Source organism: Camelus ferus, chromosome X, assembly GCF_009834535.1.
Source record: "Camelus ferus isolate YT-003-E chromosome X, BCGSAC_Cfer_1.0, whole genome shotgun sequence".
NCBI lineage: Eukaryota > Metazoa > Chordata > Mammalia > Artiodactyla > Camelidae > Camelus > Camelus ferus.
Window position 1 is genome coordinate 85,928,823 of NC_045732.1, and position 12,210 is coordinate 85,941,032.

The 12,210-nt window shown below is 39.6% G+C and overlaps 1 protein-coding gene across 4 annotated transcripts in view; it reads right to left on the reverse strand.

The window, feature by feature from the left end:
- Positions 1-12,210, reverse strand: part of FGF13 (fibroblast growth factor 13) — a 464,387-nt gene that overhangs the window by 70,258 nt on the left and 381,919 nt on the right. The window lies entirely within an intron of this gene.

Genomic DNA, 12,210 nt, shown 5'->3' on the forward strand with positions numbered 1-12,210 from the left:
GAGCTGCACTAGGACATGTCCTCTCCCTAAGATCATCCTCTAAATACTTAAGCTATAGAATTTACTGCAGCCAGCCCTGGTTTATATTTTTAAATCAATCAATCAATTAAATAAATAAATAAATAAAATCCATTGGGAAGACATTAATTAATTCTGATCCTTAAGAAGAAAAATCCTATAACCCACATAAAAATGTCATTGTTCAGTCATAATTTATGAACATTAAGACCATAAAGCACCCTGATGGTATCCATCATACCTATGAATTCAGCTCTTTGCCATTTAATTAGCCATAGCAGCTGCAACACTGAGAGTTCAAGGCCTCTGATTACTGGCTTGGTCATTTAATCAAGAAAACCTGGAGAAAAATATCATGTTGCTGGGATGAAGGTTTCTCCCCTGGCCAGAAGGAGGCAGGATCGTAAGAAAATGAACTTAAGCTTCAATAGGTGGGGATTTAAGTTTTGTACAAGGAAAATATTATTTTCACCAAGGGTTGTCAAACACCAGTCAGTTGCTGATTTTCCTATAGAAGCTTTTGTGACTACAACAGAAACCTTGTCTACCTTGGTGGATATATGGGGTCAAGGCTCTCATTCCGTTATTAAAACTACACTACTGCCTAAAGATGGGCAGTAGACCTAAATAGATATTTCTCCAAAGAAGACATCCAGATGGCCAACAGGTACATGAAAAGATGCTCAACATCGCTAATTGTTAGAGAAATGCAAATCAAAACTACAATGAGGTATCACCTCACACCAGTCAGAATGGACATCATTCAAAAGTCCAGAAACAATAAATGCTGGAGAGCGTGTGGAGAAAAAGGAACCCTCTTACACTGTTGGTGGGAATGTAAATTGGTGCAGCCACTATAGAGAACAGTATGGAGGTTCCTTAAAAAACTAAAAATTGAGTTACCATATGATCCAGCAATCCCACTCCTGGGCATATATCCAGATAAAACTATAACTTGAAAAGGTACATGCACCCCAATGTTACTAGCAGCACTGTTTACAACAGCCAAGACATGGAAGTAACCTAAATGTCCATTGACAGATGAATGGATAAAGATGTGATGTATATATATATATAATAGAATAATACCCAGTCATTAAAAAAGAACAAAATAATGACAGCAACATGGATGGATGTAGAGATTATCATATTAAGTGAAGTCAATCAGCCAGAAGGACAAATATCATATGATATCACTTCTATGTGGAATCTAAAAAAAAGGATAGAAATGAACTTATTTACAAACCAGAAATAGACTCACAGACATAGAAAACCAATTATGATTACCAAAGGGGAAAGACGTAGGGAGGAGTGATAAATTAGGAGTTTGGGATTAACATATGCACACCACTATATATATAAAACAGACAAACAACAAGGACCTACTATGTAGCACAGGGAACTATATCCACTATCTTGTAATAACCTATAATGGAAAAGAATCTGAAAAGTGTGTATGTATGCATATGTATGTGTGTGTGTGTGTGTGTGTGTGTGTATAAAATTTATATATATATATATATATATATAAAATTGAATCACTTTGCTGTACACCTGAAGCTAATACAACATTGTAAATCAACTATATACTTCAATAAAAAAAAGCAAAAAAACCTATGTTACTATTTACATACCCATGACCTGCAACCAAGCAGTGGTCACGCGGAGAGGGGCAGCTACATCATTACTGAGAGAGTGTAAGGTCCTGTCTGATGTGGCCTGGAGATCTCTAGTGCCTTGGCCTCTGGAAGATCATATTGGGTGAACCTGGTGCATATGGGGTCAAGGCAGTTACAACAATTTTCTAAAGTTTATTTCATCCAATGTGTGGGTAATACTTTGTAGATAAATAAATTTATTCTTAACCAGATGGTTTGCCCCAATGGTAACAGAGCATCCAGAGCCAACAAAAGCACCAGCTTCTCTGAGTTCGATGTAGTTTCATTCAATAATGTTTGAAGATCTTGAAGAACAGATGCTATTTTACGAATTGACTGGTGGCTAACAAACATAAATGAGGTGTTTCTATGATGAAACATTTATGGCTGACCTAAAATGTGCAAAACTCAAAGGCAAAATATCTGTAACACCGGGTTCATTTCTTGCCCAGCGAACTAAGTAATCTAAATGAAAAGCTAGGGGGAAAAATAATGGAGGATTTGAGGCAGAAGCAGACAATCAGTCATTTTTCTGGATCTAAGCTGTTGCAGGAAATAGGATTTCTGGAGGAAAGTGACCTAAAGTCAAGATTTGAGGAAGGGAATGCAATGTTTGCAAATGATTTACTGTTCACCACTACTTAGCATATGGGGGCGGGATTCACAGCCAGCATAGGGAAATCTGGATTGATTTCCTATTTGCCAATGGCTGTTTTCATCAATTTCCCTATCACTGTTTCCATCAATTTCCTATCATGAGCTGCCATCTTTTAAAGGAGCAGAGAGGTAACAGCAAACTACGTCAGTGCTCTATCAGGATTAAGTTTCAACACATTTCTTTTCAGACAGTGACCAGGATTTGGGCGGGAGAACCTGCCGAATTTGGAGGAGATGGATCCTCAGATTCTAAGCAGGGGACAAAGGCCAGGCCCACAATCCACCTGAGAACCTGGCAGATGCCCTACAGGATCTTTAAACTCTCCACTCTGCTTTAGCTGTTATTTGTTTGTTTTTTGGTTTTAGTTTTGTTTGCCGACACAGGGGTTTCAAATGGTGGTAACACTCAAGAAATACTGTGGTTATAACTGGGACAAGCAACTTGTGAAGTGCTGTAACACTAGTATTTCCCTTAATCCTTACAACAACCTGGAAGGTAGAGGTTGTCATTACTGCCATTTTACAGATGGGGAAAATGAAGTCTAGAGAGACTAACCGAGGTATCTATGGTTTCCTGGCCAGTACATAGGCGGCAGTGCCCATATTTAAACTAAGAATCTTCAGCCAATACAGTGTTTGTGTACAAGACCGGCCCTTTTTTCCTCCTTGGCACTGGGTTTGGAATTTGGGTCGCTGAACAGTGGTGCTTGGATATGCTTCTCTCTCGGCTTGGGTAACAGAAAAAGATGGACTACAGCACGATTTTCAATTCAGTTATGTTTTTTTCTTTTTTTTTTAAACAAAAGTGAATTATGAAACAAACAAGAATAGATATGACCTTTTCATAGTTATTGACATAGTTCATACACTTTTAACAATAACTTCTTAGAATGACATTTATAGAGAACTTCACTACATTCCTCACTAAAATTCAATGATTGTAAATTCCTGCTTAATGCTATTCTGGTTGGACTCAGGTAATCTGGGGTTTTGGAATGCCAGGAGACCCAAAGGACACTTCCTGGACTTTCTCTTCACCCCACTTAGCAGAGACAAGAAGATAAAGCAACTCCCAACTCGCTCAGTTCTTTCCATAAGGGAAAACTGCCTTTCCACACTGTAAGCTTTTTTGTGCCATCTGCTTTCAGCTACAGGAAGCTTGAGTTCAGCCAAAAGAGAGAAAAATATTACAGACACTGTATTCACTTCCATGCTTTGACACCCATGACTATTCTTTTGCAATCGGACTTCTCCAGTATCCATCCTAACTAATTTGCTTTACCTTTTCCCATCTGAAAAAAAGCTAAAAGTATAATCAACAGATTGAAACTATTGACTAACTTTTCCTGCAACCACCAAAGACCTCAAAGCAATTTTAGAACCTGATCTCATAACAGGGGCCTTGATGCTCAATTAACAATCTCATTTTAGAGAAGAGGTCTGAAGCAAGAGAAGTGAAATGAATTTGTCCTGGGCCAAATTGTTCATTCATTTAACATTTACTGAGAACTGTTTGCCACGTACTGAGCTACAGCCTGATGGGATGCAAAGGTATTAGTGGCTATAATTTATTTCCTGAGCACTAACTATATCCCAGGCACTATTCTAAGTACCTTAGCCTTATTTACTAATTTAATATTTACAACAACCTTATGGGCTTATCCCCATCCTACAGAGGAAGAAGCTGAGGCAAAGAAGTTAGTGAGTTCATTCAGGTAGGAAGTGGTGGATTCAAATCCATGCATTCTGACTTACAGCTCATTTTTTCTCCAATTGAAGTATAGCTGATTTACAATGCTGTGTTAGTTTCTGGTGTACAGCAGAGTGATTCAGCTATACATATATGTTCTTTTTCATTATAGATTATTACAAAGTATTCCCTATGCTGTACAGGAGGATCTTGTTGTTTATTTTATATATAGTAGTGTGTGTCAGCTAATCCCAAATTCCTAATTTATCCCTCCTCCGCCTTTTCCCTTTGGTAACCGTAAGTTTGTTTTTCTATGTCTGTGAGTCCGTTTCTGTTTAGCAAATAAATTCATTTGTGTGTCTTTTTTTTAGATTCTACATTTAAGGGATATCATATGATATTTGTCTTTCTCTGTCTGACCTATTTCACTCAGAATGAGAATCCCTAGGTCCATTCATGTTGCTGCAAATATATCCCATGTTTTAAAAACTGCTCTACTGCCTCTCCAGTGACTATGTCTGGCCTCAAGTGGAGGAGGGAGAGAAATAAATAAAATGACTAAAATCAAATGTGACGAAGCACTGTAAGAGGGGTACCAAATGTCCAAAGTGTTGGGGCCCCCAAAAGAAGGCACAGCTAACTCTGTGGGCAGGAGTGGTCAGCCTCAGAAAAACAAAAATACACATGAAACCATCTCAGTGAAGATGAATTTTGAAGGATGACAAAGAGCTAGGAAGAGGGGGAACAAAATTGGGTAAAGCCAGGCTTCAAACCTGGGTGAAACTGACTCCTGGTACTGAATTCTAATATTAGTACCCCTCAGGTGAGGGGACTTACAAAACTTTGGATTTTTATGCCCCTGTACTTTGAATCACTGGGCAACAAGTTCCTCTCCTATTGTAACCATTCTCCAGGAGTGTACATTTCCGTGAACAATTGATTACTGGTATGGCATTCTGGGGGTCAGGAGAAATAAAACGTGCTATGTGGATGTTCTGTGAGTTGTTTATTTGTTGCTTGTAAACCAGCTGTCTTCCCTTTCCCACTGATCATGTTCCAACACGTGTTGTCAACAGTGATGTTCAAGTGTACAGTAGTTTATCGATTTACAACTGCCATCAGCAGAGGGTTTAGTAGAAGTAATCCTTTTGGAAAGATGCCAATCAAAATGAAAATTAAATTGGCACGTATGCCACAGTGAGTCAGACATTCTCCTCCTGCAATAACTGGGGTGAGCTTAGCAACCAGAGATTTGCATGTGGGCAGTTATGAAATAATTTGATGATGATGAAATTTTAAGCTAACAAATGAATTAAAGATTATGGGGAAATGACTGTCCAGGCCAGATAATCCTAGTAATTCCTCTTTGTAGATTTCAATATTCCTGTTGGAGAGGGACAACTCGGATTTGGTTACTGTTTGAATATATTGAAAACATAGCAAAAAAAAAATCTTCCCGCTTACTCATTCCTCTTCCTGCCGCTAAAATACCAGTGCCTACTTCCCTGTCAGAATCTTGGTATCCAGACGCCCACTGTCCTTAGGAGGCCCCCCAGGAGACTGCTCTCCAGATAAGACTTTAGCATCCAGGCTGTCCTAATTCTTCTCCTTTATTAATATTGTCCTTTCCTATATCCCATCCCTGGGTCACTGCTTTCCAATAAGATAGCTAGTTAATCAGATCCTCTCATCAGTGCTGGGTTAGGGACTACTAGTAATGCCCTCATGACAGCCCTCTCCCTCAAGTGGCTGATTCTAACAGGGATTTTTTTTTCGAAGCATGTATTTTTTTTAATCGAAGTATAGTTGATTGACAATGCTGTGTTAGTTTCAAGTGTACAGCAAAGTTATTCAGTTATACATATATATCTTTTTCTATAGTCAGTGTTTATATATATATATATATATTTTTTTTTTAATTGAAGTATAGTCAGTTTACAGTGTGTCCATTTCTGGTGTACAGCACAATGCTTTAGTCATATAGGAACACATATATATTCGTTTTCATATTCTTTTTCACTGTAAGTTACAAGACATTGAATATAGTTCCCCGTGCTATATACAGTATGAACTTGTTCTAACAAAGATTTTGTGGAGGCAATGTTATACTACAAAAGAGCGCCTCTAGCGGTGACATTTTAAATGACAGAACAGGCTGCTGGTGTTACTTCAAGAAAACTAACAGCTTTGGAGAATTCCTCAATTTAAAAGTCCCCTGCCATTTTATACGATCGGCTGTAAGAATGTGTGTGCACTCAGTGTACACCGAAGGTTGCTCTGCTGCTTTTGCTATTCATGTAGCATAAATGTATATGTCAGACAAGCGCATTCAGCTCCTGTGCAATCTTTCTTGCCCTTCATAGCCAAGATTCCTGAAAAAAAGTTGTTTACCAACAATCCCCACTTCCTTACTTCACATTCACCATTGACTCTACTTTTATTTTATATCCTATTATGTGTGTGTCTGTGTGTATATATTCCTAGCAATTCCTCTATAGAGATTTCAACATCCATTTAGAGAGTGACAACTAGTATTTGGTTGGTATTTGAATATTTTGAAAACATTAAAAAGATTCCTACTCATGGCATTCCTCTTCCATTATGCTTCTTCAATTGTTCAATTGTTTTTCTTCAAGTATGGAAATTTAGCCATCAACCTTTCGTGGACTGCTTCCCCTTAAATCTCTATTCTTCTGAAACTTCTAGGAGGGATATGTGAGACCTCATTCTCTCTTCCATTCGCTCTTATTTCTCTTTCTGAGTCCCATCTCAACTTTGTAGAATCTGGGTGCTTCTGCGATCCCCTCTCTAGCTGGATTTAGTCTATTGCTTGGCCTTGTTTTTATTTCATTGATGTACCCACATATACTACATATACTACATTATACATTACATCATAATATAAACTATGTATAACATATATTAGAAATTGTATAAATACATACACACACGTCTATACATATATACACACATATATGTTAGGTCTGTTTCACCTTTTCTAATGTGTCTGCTATTTTTTCACAACGTGCTGTTGATACCTTATGGAGTCTATTCCTTCCTTTCTCCTATTGAACATTTTGAAGATCTTATGGTAAAGGCTCTTTCATATTGCCTTATTAGACAACTTTTCCGGAATCTGGATTGCCCTGTTTATTGTCACTGCTGACTCTCCCTGCAGTGGTTATTTCCCCTCTGGCTCTGTACATTTGATGGTGGGCCTGCCTTCAGCAGGAGAGTTCTTTTCTGTAGAAGTCTCACGCGGACCCTAGGTAGGACAGTTCTCTCGCTGCAGTTTTGTCTTCTTTCCCTGCCAGCCCTCTTTGGGTTTCACTGGATCAGAGTCAGTTTTTTATTTTAATTTCCCAGCTTTTTAATATAAATTCAGACATGGGATTCCAATTTCTGACACTCTAGGCCCCACTTATATTCCGCCTCCCCAGGCCTTGAGTCCTGATTTATCGAGAACTGGACAGGACTTCCGGCTCCTAGCTTTATGCAGGGAGCTCCAGGCTCTGCATCAGGGCTGTGGCTTCACCTTATGCCCCGAGGTACATGACGTATCCAGGTCTAATACTCCTGATGGCCATTTAGCTTCATCTGTTGCACTTTGCTTTGGCTTTGAATTGCTGTTTTGTTTCCATCACCTGGAAATTTTCCTCTTTCAATTTCGAATTTTCTTGCGTATTGCCAAAGACTTAGGGTTCTATTTCATCCGCTCTTTCTACGTTTTCATGGAGGGATAGGGACTTCTGGGATACCTTAGTTCAACATACTGACTAGAAGTCCCTATTCAAACTTTATTTCCACCGTAACACTAAAATTGCTTTTACTAAGATCATCAATCACCTTCCTATTGTTATATCTAATGACTGCTTCTCAGTCATTACTTCCCACAGCCTTTCAGCAGCATTTGATGCTACTGACCAGCCTCTTCTCGACCATCTTCCACAGGCTTCTCCGACACTCTGTTCTCCTGGCTTTCCTCCTGCCTCTATTTGACTACTTCTTCTCAGTCACCTTCTCCTCTTACTGACCATTTGAGCTCCTCAGGATTCTGCCCTAGGCTCTAATTTTCTCCCTCATTCTCCTCTTTGTAGGTATTTACTCTTCATCCATCCAGTCAACAAATGTTCTCCGAGCATTTACTATGCGCCAGGCTGAGCCGTAGGTATTCAGCAGTGAACAAGGCAGGTGTGACTGCGCTCACATGGGAATTACAGTCTAGTGAAGAATCGGAGCGTGAACTTTTTTTTAAATTTTACTTTAGAGACTTATTACCATTTTTTGGTAAACTGGCATAAGCTGCAGATTAAAACTGTTTTTGAAAGACTATCTCAAAATTTATACAGTCTAAGTATTCTGAATGTATTTTCCTAATAGAGCTTTCTCTTGCTTTGTTTTTATTTAAATTTTTTACTTTTATACAATTTTTAAAGGTTACACTCCATCTACAGTTATTACAAAACATTGGCTCTATTTCCCGTGTTGTACCACACATCCTTGAGCCTGTCTTACCCCCAGTAGTCTGTAGCTCCCACTCCCCCACCCCTACACTGCCCCTCTCCCCACTGGTAACCACTAGTCTGTTCTATCTGTGAGTGGGCTTCTTCTATGTTTATTCACTAATTTGTTGTATTTTTTAGATTCCCCATATAAGTGATATCATACAGTATTTATCTTTCCCTGTCCGACTCACTTCACTTAGCATAATGCCAAGCCCACAGATAGTAAACTCTTAAACATAAATATGGAGTTCTAAATTGTGATCACTGCTATAAAATCAAAGAACAGAGTGCTATTCAAGAGTAATACAGAAGAAGCTAATTGAGATTGGAAGGTCAGGGCAGCCTTCTAAAAGAAGATGACCTCTAGCTGACTCCTGAAATAGGATATGGACCCAGCCTCACGACTAATGTAGGAAATAACCACCTTTTCTACTGTAACTACTCCAAAAATCTCCATTGCTTTTGATGGAGTTTAGGACATGTAACCCCAAAATATGGCACTTCGGCATACTGAATATGTTAAGCTGAAGGGGGGTTGGGAAAACAACAAAAGCAGGAATTTGTCATTCTGACCCTCCCTCCTCCCCTTTCCCCAGAAACAGGTCATAAAATCCTCATGTGAGAAATGCCCCTCTTGTACCCAGAGGGAAGGAGCATCGTTATCTCCAAGGGCCTTGCTAAGTTCCCGCTAGTTCACTACACTTGCCTGGTGCTCCTTGACCCATCATATTCCTTTTTTTTTAATGGAGGTACTGGGGCTTGAACCCTCCATGCATGCTAAGCACACACTCTATCACTGAGCTATCACCCATCCCCCGACCTATTATATTTCTACATGAATGCTCATTCTTCATCAAAACTGGCATAGAAATACGCAGGTCTAATTGGTTTCTTCTGGTCTTCATTTCCTTATGAAGACTCTTAGGTCACATAACACTGATGTTAAATAATTTTATACGTTTTTCTCAGTTTCTCTTTGTTTTTCTGACCCAGCCAGGGATGAGGCTGGGTCTGAAACCCAAGAAGGTTGAGAAAAATTTTTTCCTCCCCTACACTTTCATCAGCTCAGATAGCCCCTCTGAGCTCTAAACATGGATAGTTCTACCCAAATGCCACTCAGGACCTCCAACTAATGGCATCCAAAACTGAACTCATCTTCCCAAACGGGTTCCTCTTCTCTTATTCCATGTGGCTATTAAGTGTGTTTCTTGTATCCTACTCCTTTCTGGATTTATCCACCATCTCAATCAAGCCGGAAACTTGGGCATTGTCCCGAGTTCTTCCCTCTCCCGTCTCACATCCAAGAAGTAACCAAGTACTGTAGGTTCTGTGTTCTCACTGTCTCCTCTCAATTCCTCCTGTTAAGACTTCCACCTATTCCTATGGCATTTCTTGCCTGAATTTCACGGTAGCCTCCTCTCTAGACTGTGACCACAATACTCTGCTCACTGTACAATGTTAACAGACAAATCTGATCATGCACGCCCTGTTATCAAGTCTCAGTGGCTCTCCACTTACAAGCCTTCCATTATCTGGCCCCAGACGTCCTCATCACCCTTACCTCCTGCCTCAGACCCACTGTATTTCAGACGTACCAAAGTACTTCCCTTCCCCCAAACACTCCTGCCAGCCCTTTGGCCACACCAACTGCTGTACCTTTGAAAATCCTACTCCCTCTCACTAGCAAACTCTTCAAGATTTCTTTCAGGCACGGTCTCCTCTGGGAAACCTTCCTCAACAATCCCTCGAGAATGACAGTTTCTTCTCGGCTTCACAGCACCCAATACATATAGCTACCATGGCATTTACAGTGTTCACTTCTGTCTCCTAGTTGGTCGTGCCCACCAGTGAGCTCCCACGGCAGGAACTTGGGACTTCATCCCTGGATGGCCACATCTAGACAGAGTACGGACTCAATAAATGCTAGTTTCCTGGTTAAATGAATTAGTTAACTCTCCCTTTCTCAGTTTAGAAAGCAGACGGTAGGCAACTGGAGCAATGAAATGGAAGACAGGTCTATTTTGATAAGAGTACATTCATGTACAAATGCATGTTAGAATGGAGCCTTGTTTTAACACAAACAGAAGAACTACAGTTCAGGCACTGAACTATAAGCCAGGGACTACTGGATCCTTGTGAAAGGGAAAGTTAAATCATGTTGGTAATTAGATTGGTCCATATTTGATATTAATTCTTCAGAAGGATACATGTTAAGGTTTGACAGAGCCCTTTTACAACCACTGTCTTATCTGAGATGCTTGAGAACCTGGGAGGGAGCCAGAGATTTCCACTGGAGACCAGAAAATGGTTTCTCTCCAAGAGGTCATGGTTTGCCGACCATCACACATCTGATTTATTTATTCATCAGTTTAGGTCCTGCCTCATCCCAAAGAGGAATTGTAATTGCTTACAAGAAGGTATACCGGAAACAAAGGGCATCGGGGTGAAGGAAGAAGAGTCAGATGGTAGAGCAGGCCAGCGGGGTTGCAGACCTAAGGTTTCTGACACCTAGCCTTATTCCCTTCCAGCTCCATTCGGCTACCTCCAAAAGCTTTTGAACCACTGGGTGGAGATCTGCAGGAGTTTTGTTTGCATTTAAAAAAAAAAAAAAAAAGCAGCAACAATTTTGACTTCGTGAAGCAAGGAGCCCAGTATCTATTAGAATAATCTCCCATCAAACGTAAGCACTGAAAATGAAATCCAAACTTGCATTACTGCAATTATCCTGCTTTGGACTAGAAACCTAATCAACCAACAGACAGCGGCAAGGTGAAATGAACTGAGACCACAAAGAAAATTGGCCCATGAGGGTACAGGGGCCTGGGTTTGTTTTTCAGAGCTACATATATATTTAAAAATTAATTAGATCAAGAGGTGGCTTGGTTTTGGAGGCAAACCAATTCAATTTTGATCACATCCCATTTTACAGACATCCGCCTGCTCCTAGATTCTGATGAGACTTTAAACAATGATGTGTCTTTATTCGGATCCTGTGTTTCAACAAGAATCACAGTTACCATTTTCGTAAGTGTTTTATTGAAATTGAAAATGATAATACCTATAAAACCTCTCCAGGGCTGACATTTCCAAATCTCTTTTTCAGCACAAACAAAATTAGAAAATGGAAAATATAACCTTTCTCGCCCTGTATTTTCTTCACAGGGTATAAAATTGAAAGGCAGTCTATATTCCAGAATCATGACTAACTAGCAAGAAGAATAATAATAGCAGCTAACATTTTTTGGAGTATTTACTCTGGACCAGGAACTGTTCTAAACACTTTTCATGTGTTATTAGCCCCAAGTTATAGATAAGGACAAGGAGGTGAGGTGAGGTTAAATTTCTGCCTAAGGTCACAAAGCTAATGACTGCTGGAACTCGGTTACTAACCCAGACAACCCTGCTACACACAGATACGCAAATAATCTTAATTTATAAACTAATATATGTATGTGTATGTATGACTGGGACATTATGCTGTATACCAGAAATTGACACATTGTAACTGACTGTACTTCAATAAAAAGAATCAAAATAGTTGTTTGGTCAACTAGATGGATTCTATATTTTGTGGATCATTTCTGACCTCTTTCTACCCTCCGTTGTTGTCAGCTTTTTCCTGTTTAAGTCACTGTCAATTAACATTCCAGTAGTAGAGGCCCTGGGAAAGTGAAGATAATAC